The 16,595-nt window shown below is 28.8% G+C and overlaps 1 protein-coding gene across 2 annotated transcripts in view; it reads right to left on the bottom strand.

The window, feature by feature from the left end:
* The window catches only part of LOC111690485 (M-phase inducer phosphatase), a 163,463-nt gene that overhangs the window by 101,513 nt on the left and 45,355 nt on the right, over positions 1-16,595 (bottom strand). The gene's annotated exons all lie outside the window — the stretch shown is intronic.

Genomic DNA, 16,595 nt, shown 5'->3' with positions numbered 1-16,595 from the left:
GACATTTTTATTAGGGTTGTGTAAAAAGGAAACAAAACATTTTAATTCGGTTCCCCTAAAAACCTTGTTTTTATTGTTTTTCCATTACCAGTCTTACAGGTGACTACACTTGTTTTTAATATTTAAAAAAATCTGTGTTTCCTTCCTTCCGTTTATGACTTTAATCGGTTTATAAAATAATTCACATTGTCACATTATTTGGGAATCGACAATAATATTTGGTTGTGGCTCAATAAAAATAATTTCCTACTACTTTGAGCAAAAACACAATTTTATACCCGAATTTTACAAAAAGGGTTTTCATTGTTTGGGAAAATAGAAAAAATCAAAAAGAAAAATTCTGTTTGTTGTTGTACAAGTCAAAGACCTGTAGAAATTATAAAATTTCAATTGAAAATCTAAAGAAAATATAAAGAAAAAAAAAAACAAGTTGACTTAACATGTTTTTCTTTGTGGAAAGAAAAACTGGTCTTAAGACTGTACTTTTGTTTATTAAATATTCTCTTTGTTATTATTTTTGTAACGGCCATCCTTCTCAACGAAAAGTCAATGGAAAATTATGTATTGGTTGGATGGAGCCTGCTGGGTTTTTCGTTTTTTTTTTTCTCTCTACAAACTACAACAAGTTCTATCACTAAATCTAAGAACATGTCTAAGAACAACAACGACAAAAGAACTGAAAAAGGGGGAAAAAGGCCAAAACAAGTCAGAGTCAAGAAATTGTAAACAAAACAACAAAAACATGTATTGGTGTTGGTAAAACGACACAAACAATAAAGCCTTCTCAACGTAAAAAAGAGAAATAAATAAAAATAACAATCATGATTGAATTTTTTTTCTTCACATTGTAAATAGATTTTTACATGACTTTGAGCCAACAGACAGACCGACAAACCCAAAGACAGTCAGTCAAACAGTCAATCCTTTACTATAGTGTTCGATGAAGTTTGGATCCCTTTGAAATAGACGGCAGAGCAAAGAGGAGACATAAACAAAGAGAGTGAGAGAGAGCTAGAAATATTATATTAAGAGTATGAAGAATATTGAATAATTTATTACACGTGTGTAAATAATACTCCAATATTTGTCTATGCGCTGTTGCTCTAGGAAGGCTTAAAAAAGGCCAACAAATAAAACTACTAGGTACAATGTCTAAAAAGGGTTTACAACAAACATAAATAATGAGCATTGTATTTGTTGTTGTCAATCACCTGTATTATTGTAACCCCAACAAAAACAACAATTTAAGCCGAGATTGATTTGTTGGTTTTGTAAACAATAACCAAAACAGAAGAAGGTTTGAATAAGAATTTAAAAATAAAACTAAAAAATATCTTATAAAAATGAGGGAAATGTTGTAAAAAAAGGAATCACGATTGTAAATAAATAAAATGCGCAGGGAATAAAGGATTGAGAATCGTAAACATTCTTTTGATAAAAAAAAATTTAACATTAAATTCCTCTTACTGGTTGTTTGTCTGGAATATGTTTAAAGTTTAGATTAATGACATTTTTAGAATTATAATAAAATAAATAGAGACAAAATAAATTAAATAAATGCATAAATATTGTAGCGCATTTATATTCCTATTCCATTCATAAAACCATACATCCATCCATCTATACACCTAACTAACATCAGTTACCATTCCCCGTTCCTACATAAACTCAAGCTCATTATCTATCCTTTTGCGTTTGATTTTGAAATTGAACAGCAAAGTCTACTTCTACTTCTGCCTCTATCTGTTTTTCTGTCTTCCCTGCTTGCTGCTATCTTTGGTTGATTGCTAAAACGCAATTTGAATTCATAATTGAATTTCTTATGACACACAGACTTTTCGTCAATCAGTCATTTAGTCGTACATTAAGAATGAATTAAACAGTTTTGTTGTGATTGAATGTAGCTGGTGTTAAATTACCAGGGACCAGATTTCAACGAATAATACTTTCGTTTAAAATCGTAAAAAATACTATAAGAAATATCTATGGTTATTAACCGATTTAGAGTAGCGATCATAATTATAATATATACAGTATTTGGTATATACTGAAAAATTTTTTTAGCGTTTCACTTTTCAAACTCTTCATTTACTCGTCTGTCGGCCTGAGGACTAAAACGGACTACAGAAAATATTTTTTGGAAATTATTTCTTAAAGCGATTAAAATTCAGCCCAAATTATTAAAAAAAAAGATTTTTAATTTTTTCAAAATGGGTCCTAAAAATCAACTTTAAAAACTTTAGATTTTTTTCAATTATTCATTACAGTAACACGCTTCGCAAAGTTTGATGTTCGCCTAATACAGGTTTTATTTTATCATCAACACTGTAAATATTTCACATAAAACCTTAAAACAACCATTAATTTCCTTTCAATATTTATTTCCATTGAAAATAAAATTAAATCTATGTCATCCTTTAACAAAAAATTAACAAAATGACGAGCGAGAATGTGATGAAATGGAAATAAAGGAATTATAAGAAACGAAAAATATTTTGACGCTTTTGTAGGAAGCGACGGAAGTAATAGTAATGATGACGAGATTTCTTTAATGGCTGTTATTGTGGGAATTAATTAACATGTTTCCAAAAAAATTTAAATCGTTGAAAGAAAGGAAAAGGATGTGTTAAGTAGAAGTGAATTGAATAAGAATTTTGACACGCGTTACATTGAAGAATTTCATCGGATTATTTTTATTCAAAGTTATTTGAGAAAATTTAAATAAATATTTTATACATACACATGTAGCAGGAAGTTTGAACGAAAATAACGAATTTTTTAAAAGGGTAAGAACAATTTCAGAAGTTACTTATTATACACGTGCAACTGCCACAAAATTATTATCAATTTAGTGGGAGTACTACTTCGTAGTATATCCGCACTTCATCTCTCATCTACAAATTTTAAAATCTTATTATTGGAATTTACTTAAACCTAAAATTAATAAATAAATCTAAATTAAAAATTTCATAGATAATATCTGGAAAACTCTAGTGAATATTGTATTATTGGCAAAAAATATAAATGTATTTTTCATGGAACCCAATAACTCCAACAAAGAATTCCTAAAATTAGAAACAAATTCAGCATGAAATCTTTCCATCAACCAACTGTCAACACGTTCAATGGTTATTTCTAGAAAAGAGGAAGATCAACACAAAATCTAAATAATTCAAAAAAGTATGAATATTAAAAACTCATGATGAACTCTTTGTTATTTTTAATTTTTTTTAACATAAAAAGGATTTATAAATTTCCCTAACAATGAATCCTTTATGTTGAAAACAAAAAATCAAAACAAAGTAAATAATTTGAACTAATCATCGATGGTATTGTATTGTCATTATTAACATAATCATTATTATTGCTGGTATTGTAATTGTTGTTGTGGGTGATATTACTTTTAACATATTCCTATATGATACATCATGTGTATGTGGTTATAGTTAAACATTTTATAAAAAAAATCACCAAAAAAGGCGGGAAGTTTACTTCCTTAAAGAAAATCTAATCCTTTTCATACAAAGCGAGTTTCTTAAATTCTGCTCAAATGCACAAAAATAACAAAAATCCATAATCACCGACAATAATAAAAACAATAGCTATACCATATTTTAACATGACAATAACCCTTCACAGCAGGACATACAAAATCGGCACACACAGACAACAACAAGTGAACACAGGACAAGGGACGAAGAAATAAAGGATAACTTATTGCAGAAAAACAAGATATTTGCAAAAACAAAAAACATTTTAGCGCCAATTATATCTGTAAGTGTATAAGTGAGTATCCCTACAAGGATGTGCGAATATTACTATTTGGAAGTTCTGACAGTTGAATCGGGACAGACAAACAGGCTAGCAGGCAGTTACTAAGGACGAAAGTAGGATACGCTGGATGAATCTTAACAGGTTTTTAACTAGAAAATGATGTGATCACTTTAGTTGCGCAGTAGTTCAGGTGATTTCATGCTTATTTCGTTTGCAACTGATTTGAATCTTTAAGGACGTTTTTTATGGGTCGGCAGTTTGGTGATGCCTTGTTAACAGAGTTCTTGGCAGATTAAAAATGATGAATAAAATATTATATAAAATGAATTATTTTTTGCTTTCTCGGAAGTATGATGGTTCTTTTATAATTCAAATATGAAGGAAGTTGAAAATTCTTTGAAATCATTTTTATTCAAATATCAGATTTTGTTTAAAAATTTGTTTGTTTTTAAGTTTTATTATTGTTAATTAAAAACAATTAAAAAATTTTAGTCTGGCATGGCCAAGTACATGATACCCTACACCATGTATGTGTATAATGTTTATAAGTTCTAAAAAGGCAAAATCTACTTTTTGATTGATTACAGTATCAAAATACATGTTTCTTATAAATTTCACACTACTACAATTAAAATCAACGTCCCTATCAACGATATTCTAAAAGACAAAGACAAAAATACCACTTTTAGCGAATCAATTCGATTTAGAGATTTCTTTAACAGCTTTAGAATTTTTTCAAAGAAAAATTCCTATTATCGAAAATCTTTACGAAAACAAAGGAGCCTTTTATGCCTTCCATGTTTCGGCCTATTCGACCAACAAAAACCGATTGGAATTTAGTTAAAAATGTTGAACCTTACTATTTTTTAATGAAATTTTGACAGTAGATAGATCCACTAAGGAGGGATTTTTGGAAATTTGTGCATTTATGGGTAAAAAGGGGAAAAAACGGGTAAAACAGGTTTTCTTAATTATCTTACATAATATAAGTGATACAAGAAAACTTCTAAATGCACCTGTATCTACTCTTAAAATGAGCAGATGAGTAACAAAGGTGATTTTGGTACCTTTTTTGGCCCCTTATAACTTTTAAACTAATTAATATAATAACATTTTTATAAATATTTTGGATACATCTTCCAAAATTATGATACACATGTTTCGTACTTTTTTAAAATTCAGTACTTTTTAGGTGTAAAAGGGAGAAAACTGTATTTATGGTACTTTTTTCAGCACATTAAGTAAACTTTTTCGGTTTATTGATTTATTCCTATTAAATTACGGATTCACTCTGTAATATTTATTGTAATAAAATTTTTGCAACTTCACTGGGGAAAAAAGTACCAAAAAGGAAAAAAACGGGAAGTTTAATTTTATTCAAACTCATTGAGGCAATTTTTTAAAAATTTGAAAAAGTAGTTTATTTACTCACACAATATATGCTGTTGGTATATTATTTTGGAATTCGAGTACTGAGTCCTATATAGGACCAAATTCGACTAAATTGTTTGGTACTTTTTGAAAGCACTATTTTTCTGGAAGAAATTAATGCAGATTTGAATCGTTTGAGTTTTATCTGCGATATATAGATTTAAATACGGAAAATGTCTAAACTTAATTTTCGAACAAGTATATTTCTAAGCGATAAGGGGAAAAATTGTATTCTTTATTAGTGCTAAATTTTATTCCTAGGAACAATAATTTTAATAGACATGGTCTTGAATGAATAATATTCTGTAAGTGGGAACTATTTGGTACTTTTCTATTCTTCAAGTGATACCTTTTAGATTCTTTATAATGGTTAAGAATTTATTGAGAGAGATTTTTGTACTTTTTCGTTTTTCCGATGATGATAGATATTGAAAATAAAATTTAAAATGTAGGGACCTTAGTGAATGAGAATCTACCGACACGGAGTTTTGGTACTTTTTCATTAATTAAAATTATATTTTTTAAATTGTATATAATATTGAACACAGAACCATACAATTTTTGTTTAATGATAATCTATTAGAGATATTTTAAAGTACTTTTTTCAAATAGTACTTTCGAAATTTTCCATAATGTGGAAGCTAAATTAATGAAACTAAAAAAACTAGCGTATGCTAGTTTTTTATATAACAGTTAGTTATGCAGAATTTCATTGCGATGCTAATGGTTATAACTTTTAAGCTTTTCAGACATTTTTAAAGGGGGTTTGTATGGAGACTAAAGTCAAATAAAACATATTTCTGTCAATATTTGGAGAGATAATAAATAGTTTATTTGACGTAATTTGGACAAAAAAAAAACATCAAATAGTTAGATGCCAATACGTTTGGTCTTAACTTCATCTAAATTTATTGAAAATCTGGCCAGTACCTTGGACAGCCAGCCAGATAGTCGGACATGCCTTTATCGACTCAGTTTTTCTACAACATTATTTTTCTAACTCTCCGTGGATCTGCGCCTGATACGACTTAAAAACTAGAATTTTCATATTTTGGTTTCTTAATAATGAGTGAAAATGCTAATGAATAAGTATTGAGAAGAAGTTTTTTTAGTTTTTGAACTTTTTAACAATGTATTTTTTCTGGGCAAATAAACACATATAGAAAAAAAAAAGATTTTACTACAAAGTGCCAAATATAGTTACGATTTTCAAAGTGGAAAAGTGGAAATATTAAGTTAATATTTCAAAAAAAAAAAAAAAATCATATAAAATCCTCCCAAAAAAACCTTTTTATTCTCAAGGAAAAAAATCGTTACATTATAAAAATAGTAAAACTAATCCTAAAAAATTTAATAACATTTTTGAAAATAGTTTTTTAAAAGCTTTCTAGCTAAAACATTCATTAATTACAAAAAAAAAAAAATAAATAAAACTGAACAAAATTAAAATCAAGTTTTTTTTGTTTTTGCATTTGGAAAAACCTCACTGTAAAACGTTACAACATTTATAAATTAGAAACTGGTTTATTACAATTTCTGTGAGCTGTGTGTTTTTAAAATAAATGAATCTCTTTAGCAGGATAAATTCAGGGTATCCTGATGAATGCATAATAATTATTAGATCCTTGTTTACGAAACATACACACACACATACCTCGTAATTTGCATATTACAACATGTTGATGTAGATGGATGGATCGAGAGACACAACGATACATACAAACACTATAACGGACTGACAGAAAATGACAAAAAAAAAAACGACAACATAAAAATACAGGAATATGAAAAATTCATTATAAAATCATAGACAGGATTTACAATTTTCTACTTTTATTTTGTATAATTCAGGAACGAGTCGTTATTGAAAACAGCAGATGTAATATAATCATTCACTTACTGCAGCAAGAAATGATTCCAAATTGTGGTGGTTACAACATTTTGCAGATCTTCCACATTAAAGTTGGCATGTGTATGTAAGTTTGTGTTAGTGTAAGTAAATGCCTGAGTATCTTCTATCAGTATGTGGTGCGTGCGTTATGTATTTTTATCTGATTTATTTGAGGGGCGTATGAACTTTAGCCAAGGAAGCAAAAAAAATCTAAACGAACTTTGATACTGGTTTTGTTTTAAATCTGTCTGTTTTTTTAGTAATGGAAGTAGCTAAAGCATCATCATTCTCCTCATCATAATAATTCACATAGTAAAATGAAATGATCCTTTCTAGCTGGACAACCCCTGATTAGAAAGTTTTCTTGAGATTTTTTAAACGTTGTCCTGTTTTCCTTTGCAAAACTCAGTCACCCAAAGAAATGTCGTCGTGTTCGTTGTCCTAGTTATCATTATTATCATTTTATAATTTTTCAAAGTTGTAAATAAACAAACAAAGAAATAAATGTCAAAGTGACAACATTACATCACACATCATAAATGTTGACCAACCAGACATAAATTCATTCAATCTACTGAGATTCTATTCTTCTATTCCCGTATTTCTGCCAAACTAATGCTGGAGATTGTTGATGGTCAATGTGACTGTTGGGCTGTCATTTCAGAGCTTAAAGAAGATTAATGCAAAATGGTCAGTTTAGTGTATAATTCATGCAAGAGCTATGAGAGTAATTTATTTATTACAAAATAGTATGTTATGGAAATATTTTTCATCATCTCTGTCCTTGTGTTCCTGTGCTATTTTGCTGTGTCATTTGAGATGGTGTTAATGATTATTAAAGCAAAAAATAAATAAAATTAAAATTGTGGTTGGTCAACTTAGATTTTTTTAACTTGTTTGCTTTTCTGGCAGCTGAAAGTTATTAAATGTTTTGCATACTAAATTTCCATACACACATACATGCTAAAATATATGAAAACTAGGATTTACTCTATTAAAGATATAAATACATCTGAGAAGAAAAAAAAATAAATTCCTATTTCTAGCAAACAAGTTCCAATGCATACATACATCTAGTATAGAAATTTGAAACTCTTTCATTAAAAATCTTTATTATTTAACAAACAACAAAATAACAGCAGCAGTTCCTTTCGTTCCTTCATCCATTAGGTTTATTTTTGCTCATTTTTAGTTAAAACCATAAAAATGCAAAAAGGACATGTAAAGAATGATTTGCAAAAACTACAAATGAACAAAGATTTCAGATTAAACCACAAATCTTAGCAAAATACATCAGCACACAAAAATATTTTTTAAGGAATAAACTATGCAATTCTATTTCATTTTCAAAGTCTTTTCGAAAAAAAAACTAGAAAAAAAAGGATAATTACATTGTGCAGCAGAAATCCTTTAAGGTTAAAGCCGCTACTTTTAACTGTAACTCTACACTTACGATGAAACGTACGTTGTTGTTCATCTTGCCAAAACTAACTGATAGATAATATTTTTTAATCTCTGCATCAGTTGGTTGTTTTGCACAAGCAACTAATTAAATATTAGTCTGGCTTAGTTTAGATCTAAATGCTAAGATTAAAATAGATCCTTTGCCAGAAGAAGGATATTTTAATAGTGAAAACAGAAAAAAGAACAAATAAGTTGTTTTAGTTCTTTGTCAGCAATTTTGGTCTTTTAAAACCAAATTTTGAAACTTTTAGTTGCTCATATTTTCGAAAGAAAAATGTTTGAGGAGAGGGTGGGGCATTTTTTTTCTTAAGAATATACTCTTTTATAAACAGTTTTTATGTTTTTTATGTCATGAAAAAATTGCTTATAACTGGTCCCAAATCTGGTTCCTTATATTGAATGAAAGCTCGATAGCAAATGTTATAAATATATAATGACATTAAAGAAATTTATTTTGGAAAAAATATTTTGGAGTGAGGTCAAGGAAACAAGGATTGTAAGTTTTTGTATTAATCTTTTCATTTCTATAATTTTTTATGAGTTTTTGATTGCAGACCAATCTTATTATACCACTATCAGTGGTTGTAGAGAGTATATAAGTTTGTCATTCCGTGTGTATTACCGATGAATCAATTTATTTCCTGATAGGTCCTCAATAAGTCGTAGCATCCACATAAGATTCTCTTCTGAAATCACTTAATACCGTGAAATGTGGTTTAGTAATATAAAATCCATTCTTCTAAATTTTTGGGCATATCCGAAAATCAATTACTGTAATTTTATATTCGATTTAACAAAATAAAAAAAATTACTAAATCATAGCATCATCGCTACAGAAATTAAACTTAAGCCGATGTATGTAAAAATTTTAACTTGTTGGTGGACGGTATTTAGGATTCAGAAGATATAGCGCTTCAACTTGTTTTTATGGTAAATTTGTATGATTTCATTTGTAATCGCTTAATTAGCCAAGGGTGATTTCATATATATTAACTTATATATTTTACAGATGCCGCTAAAATGACAAGTTCGCTTGGTACTTTCAACGATTCGATGCGGCTGTTTAAAAAAACGCACTCGTTTTTAAATTTATATCAATTATTTTGAAATGTGTTAAACTTCTGCTTAAATTTCTTTTAAAGAGCATGTATACATGCAATGGCGGTCTATTTTTGACATCTATCTCTTTAAAATTTTATTACAAATTTTCTATTACTGATATTGAAATATAAACATAAAAATATTATATTTTTATAGATTTTCGTTCAACTATCGATGAACAAATACAGTTTATATGCCTGCCACATGCAACAAGACAAACAGAAGACGACATACTTCTTCTCGACTTCTTATCTCTTAAAAAATAAACCAAACATCAAATAAACGTTTGACTGAATGAAAGAATGAGTGATTAACTAACACCATTTAACAGATTATTTTGCGCATAAAAATTTAAAAAAAAACATCAATGAAAATATTAAAAAAATATTAATGGTTCTTTAAGAAAAATACCTACTACAAATAAAAAAATCTTATCTGGAACTCAAACTGTTCATCCCTAACGAACTATACTGATAAAACTCAATATTATTTTTTACTTCCTAAAAACAAGAAAAATAAAGATTAAAATTAATACAGAAACACTGATTGCAACAAACATTGAGAGAGAAAGAGTTTCTTTCATGCGATGAAAGAGTGGGCGATTTGTTAAAGTTAAATTATGAGAGATAAAATCTTTCTTTAGATGAAACACACACTGTAACATTCATACTTTACCCGCTTTTTAAAGAATTGCTTTTTCATCATACGAAAAAAGGATTAAATCATTAGTATCAGTAAAGACCTTTACTGTGTGAGTGTGTGTTGGCCTAAGTATTTATGCACAAATACTTAGGATATGAGAATGTTTGATGTTCTTTTTTAAGTTGGTTTTGCGACTAAATCAATAAACTAAGAGTATGGTACGAGGGATATTTTAAAAGTTCAATGTCAATTTGTTTTCTTTCAATCGATAAACAATTCATTACTTTGACCTTTGCCTAGGAAAAGATACTTATATTACCTCTTACTTTGCAATGATTACCACATAAATTATGCATTACTTTTAAGTACTCTTATAATGACTTACGTAGAATGACTTACAGATACATAAGTAGTTTATTTTGATTTTAACTGTTTAATTTTTTTACACTCACAGACAGAAAATATTATGTAACCATTATTTGACTGACAATAAATTAACTGAGCAGCGAACTAACAAACATGATGCATCGGTTCGTAATCTGAGTGAGTATTACTTTTGTGCGTAAACCAAAACAACTTTTCAATTTCATATTTGTCAAAATTAATTACTTTTAACTCTTTAAATTTCAATGCCAGTTTATGCTGGGTATTCAACTCTAGGGCATCCGTTATTTTGATTTCCGGTCGAATGTTTTCATTAGAGACTATATCGAATTATTTGACATAAAATTCATAGTTTATAAATACCGAGATTCTTGATGCTGTAAAAGTTCCTCAGTTAACCAAATAAGATGTCTTAAAACTTCTCATATGAACTTCGTAGGAAATAAGTTTTTCTCTATATGACCATTAAGTACAACTTCATTTAGTTATGGTAACAAATTATAAAAGAAAAACTAAAAAAATAAAAAAGTAAATCATATAACCATATATGTATCTGCAAAAAAGATCTTAAAACAATAGGAAACTAATAACTAATAAGTGATTTTCATATATCTACGTCTTCCAATAAACCAGAGATACGCATGAGTTAAAAGAAAAACAAAAACCTTAGACCTAAAAGATATCATATCATCTATACCCGTAGTGTAGGAAGGAAGAACTCATGCTAAGCAAAAAAAGTAAAAAGGGATTAAACAAATTTTGCTCGCTCACTTGCATTCCAAGTTACGCGCGCATTCTTTTCTAAGGACATCTTACTTACTCAGTTGGTTAAGTCAAAATAATATTTTTCTTAGTGGGAGTTATTGCTGTGTTAAAATATCTGCATGTGTGATTGATTTTTTTTCTTCAAAGGACACACACACTGACATTTATCTTTCAACCGAGATAGGAAATCTTTATCTTGATCTCTATTAACTAAATAAATATTTGAAATATTCGTTTTAGGATTTTGTTCCTGTTTTTGGAAAATTGAAACATTTTCAAGTTAAAGAGGGCTTAGGCAATAGCAAAAAGAAAATATTGTAAAGAAATGTTTTGTCGTCTTAACTAGATTTGAATATTTAATATAATCATTACAAGTAAAAGACCTGAACAGACAATTTGACCTCTTTCCCTAGAAAATCTAATCACATGTATGTTTTAACGTCAAATACTTTTTTGCACTGCACTCATTTTATGTCACTTTTGCATTTAAATGTGCGAAAATATCTTTTGTTGACATACAAGATCATCTTGATCGTCCCTATTGTCAGTGAGTCTATCTGTATTTGTTGTTTTGGTCTATTTGTCTACCAATGATTATACAATAGAACATTTAAATACTCTCTTTATAACTTCATTATAATACTTCTTATTTTATGTTATTTTTTGTTTATACAAATGTTTTCTTATATTTCTAAATAGAAAATAAAACATTGTCAATTTCTGTCTGTCCCCGCTTCTATTCCCTGAAAGGTTCTTATCTACGAACATGCATTGTGTATGTTTATGCAAATTTATTTCATTCTGCAATAAGTATTAAAAACTATTCCCGGAAATGTTTTATTTTCTGTTTTTTAAATTCTTTGTGACAATGTTTCTATCTATAAAATACTACTTCTACTCTATACATTGCAAATAATTATGCGTTTTTTATTATTTATTTAACTATTTCCTGAAAGACTTTAAATGTAAACAACTTTAGAAATACCAATTTGTCCCTTGAGGTGATAATGTAGAAGAAACCTTTAGTATTTTGCATTACAAAATAAATGTTGCACAAATGTTTTACATAATCTTTACATGTTCTTCAAGTAAAACAAACTCTAGTTCTTTGATCTCATTAAATTTAAAACGACATACCCTACATTATTTTGCAGTGTATTTAGAGATTGTTGGATTGTTTGTTTAGAGGAATATTCCTAAATAGCTACATTTATTATTACTTTTATATTATATTTCCTATCCAATATAGATCTATAATCTAGTCCCTATTAAATTCTAAAAAGATCTAGCCATGCTTGACTCTCAGTTCAAAGCACGTTAAGAATAGATATGAAGGAACTAACAAAAAGAGACTAATATTTCCCATAGATATTAAAAATGGGCAATATTGGTCCACGTATTAGCCTACAAATGGCCCCTAGAAAACAGTTATAACAGTCATAACTGTTTGAAAAATTAAAGTATAGCGATTAAATTGGACATAGTCATGTTTTATATAAATCATAACCTCTCTGCAAAATTTTATGAGTATCGGTCCATAATTTGAAATTCTACACAAACGTGTTTTAAATGAATGGAAAGCTTTCTATAAAATTGAATGATGATCAGCTCATAATTGATTACTAGCTTAAAACTAACTATAAGAACAGATACCAAAATCCTTTTGTTAAGTTTTACGAGGATCAGCTCATAATTTTCCATATACCCAATTATGGGCTGAAGAATTGAAATCTATCTACAAAATTTTAAAAGAGTTATTATCACTAACTTAAACAAGTATGAATTTGTAGTCAAACATTGCCGACCATATGATACCCTACACCAGTCAGTATGTTTAAATTGTGGATTATTTTTTAAAAAATAATACATTTAATTTGATTTATTGTAGAATATTTTTATTTATTATTGACAAAAAAGAGATTTTCTACAAAAGAGCTCATAGATGAGTAGGAGCAAATGGGCCTATCCTTATAAATTTTGGTAGATAAATTTACATCTACTTCCAAGTCATTTATGTAAATTTTAATCGTTTTGTTAGTAATTATAAGTTAATTTTGACCAATAAGTCATTTTCTGAAACGGAGTTCGTATGGGGGTTAGGGTCAAATGAGGCCCGATCACTATAAAATTAGTATTGTGATTAATTATCCCTAAAACAAATTTTTGCTGATTTTTGTTGACATTATAAAACATTAATCGTAATTATGAGCCTAAAGGACCGATTCGGGGGGTACCGTTGTATGGGGGCAAGGAGAAATAATGGACGGATTTTAACCATTTTCAATAGCGATCGTCCAAATAGTATGTGCCAAATTTCATCAAATTATCTTGAAAATTGCGACCTGTAACGTGTGCACAAGGTTTACATGGACACACAGACAGACGGACGGATATAGCTAAATCGACTCAGAAAATGATTCTGAGCCGATAGGTACATTTTAAGGTGGGGACCAATATTTTTGGGTGTTACAAACATCAGCACAATAGTGGTGTGGGGTACAAATAGCTAGTAGATTTAACCAAAATTTATGTATGAGAAATCTGTCTTAAAAATCTTATAAGGTTCGGTTCATGTCAGTTTACGCTTTTAAGAATTGGACAAAATTATTGTTTTAAAAAATGGATACTTTTGTAATTTAAACGAGATCGGCTTATAATAGATCTCGTGTTATATGACTTGATGGTGGTTATAAAACATTCCGAATCCGTACTGACCCCAACTCTTATGTAAGCTCATTTTCTCAAAGATGCTTTAAAGTGCCAGTTTTACACTGAAATACAAAATAATTCAGATTTATATTAACCGAAACTTCTCTACTAAGTTCTATGTATGTGACAGAATTAAAAAAATAATTACTTTTTTAAATAATGGAAATCCTGGTCCATAATTAACCCAATCCTACATTGAATGCCTTTTTCCGAAAATCACCCTAACGTTCATTAGAATAATTGTCAGTGTCTGTTATATAGGACTACCTTAGAAATTTACTTTTTTCAATTTCGGAAGTGACCCTAAATATTCTGCATAGCCGGATGTAACACTCTTACTTGTTAATTATTTAAATTATATTGAAATTTCAACTAAAATATTTTTTAGTACTATCGTTACCCTTCAAAGCGAGAAACCAAAAATACCGATAGCGCTCAAACACCAATACCGAAATAAATCAAAATTCTTATATAGTTAGTTAGTTTGAAAGGAGGATGTATACACATAAAATCCAAAGAAATACACCTAGGTCTCAATCGGGCCTGTTGTGCGCTCCTCAACCAGTGCCACTGGTGGGAATCGAACCCACCACCTCCGGTCTACCAAACTAGAACACTAACCACTAACCTACCGGAGGCCATATACAAAGTAAAATTACTTACGAATGTGAAATAAAAGAAGAAATTTTGCAAAAAAAGATGATGATGTAAAGTGATGATGATGATGAAGAAATACATTTTAAGTCGTTTTTCCCGAAATGGTCTCTTTTAATTGAGGCCAAGCTATCGCTACATTGTTTATATATACTAACCAGACAGCTAAGATCAGAACAAAATTCGAAGAATATTCCCAATATCTTATCCAATATATATAAATACCAAAATATATTAATAGATTTTAAATAACAAATTCTCTATAGTATAATTATGATTTTTAAAAAATTTCTTAGAAGCGATATGAAATTTTCTAACTTTCTCAAATGAATTGGCAAAAAAATATTGAAAATTCTCACACTCTATTTTTGCATTTAAAACCTTTCGAATTGACCTGCAAAATCTCAAGTCCCGGGAGTATATTTAACAAAAAAATTTAAGAATAAAAAATAAAGTTTTTGTTTAAAAAAATATTTTGTAAAGAAAGCAAAATTTATGTTTCGACAATAAATGTAACGGTCATTCTTGAAGCAAAAATTAAAATGTTGCTTAATCATGTAGACCATGTTTAATCAATTTTATGATTTCAATTCCCACCATAAAGATGAACTCACACAAACACACAAATGGTCGATTTTCCTCTCTAGGGTAAAGGAAAACGAAAAACGCAAATGAAATTCATTAGTTTGACATTTGAATGGAAGACATTCAAAGCATGACCGAATGTACGAACTACAATGGTTTAGTGGTCAACAATAATTTGCAACAGTTTAAAGACAGTCAGCTGAGAAACAGCGCTCATATGAGTGTATGGTTACTTAGTGCAGTTAAAAATCATTAATTATAATTAGTGGTAGTGGTGTTAACTGAACAAGGATTTTCAAAGTCTAAAGAAAGAGAAGTTTAAATAGGCGGTCATTTCTCAAAGCAAGAATAAGTCTTTTTTCAAATTCTTTTTAGGACAATAGATAATTTAAATATTTGTTAAAAAAAGAGTGCCAAAACTATGATCAAGCCGACAATGTTGAGATTTTTGCATTATATTTATGTACATACATTTAATTTTTGTAACAGTGATTTTGCAAATTTTAAAAGAGTTGGACTAATTACAAAGAATTTGCCGACTGACACTTACAGTCATGGTATAATTATATGGATATCACTTAGATTTAAGCCGACAATGGATACAATATACATATATTCTTACGGCGTTGGACCTAATGCTCTTAAATGAAAGAAAAATAACATAATTCACCTTTATGAACCATTTTAGTCTCTAAAGCGTCAGTTTTAGCCTGATATCCGATCAAAATCAAGATACAATATTTCGGTACTACGAGAATCTGTTGTTTCAATTGCGTGGACGATTCGATGCGATAAATGTTATTCTGAAAAGTTTTTATTTAAGATCAGATAAGTTTTTTCTTCATCGTAATCAAAAGTAGAGTTTATTTTTAATAGCTAAAACCATCACTTTGAAATGGGACCATAATTTTATAAGCATTTTTTTGGTTTTAAAAAGTTTAACATATGCGCCCTCTGTCGATATTCCTGCAAACTACACATAGAATTGTAAAGAAGTTAGAAACATGTGACTACAAGTGTGAAAATCACAACAATAACAACAACAACAACAACAACAAAAATTTGTGTTAATTTGTAAAATACAAGTAGGAAAAAATCGAAAAAACAAACAAGAGACGACAGGTACATTTTTTGAGTCTAAGAAGAAAACAAATCAAACTAAAACCACTTGCACACACAAAGGAAAAGAGAAAAG

The sequence above is a fragment of the Lucilia cuprina genome, chromosome 4 (genome assembly GCF_022045245.1).
Source record: "Lucilia cuprina isolate Lc7/37 chromosome 4, ASM2204524v1, whole genome shotgun sequence".
In the NCBI taxonomy this organism is placed as follows: domain Eukaryota; kingdom Metazoa; phylum Arthropoda; class Insecta; order Diptera; family Calliphoridae; genus Lucilia; species Lucilia cuprina.
Note: the sequence above shows the minus strand (reverse complement) of the source record. Positions and strands in the feature narration are given on the sequence as shown.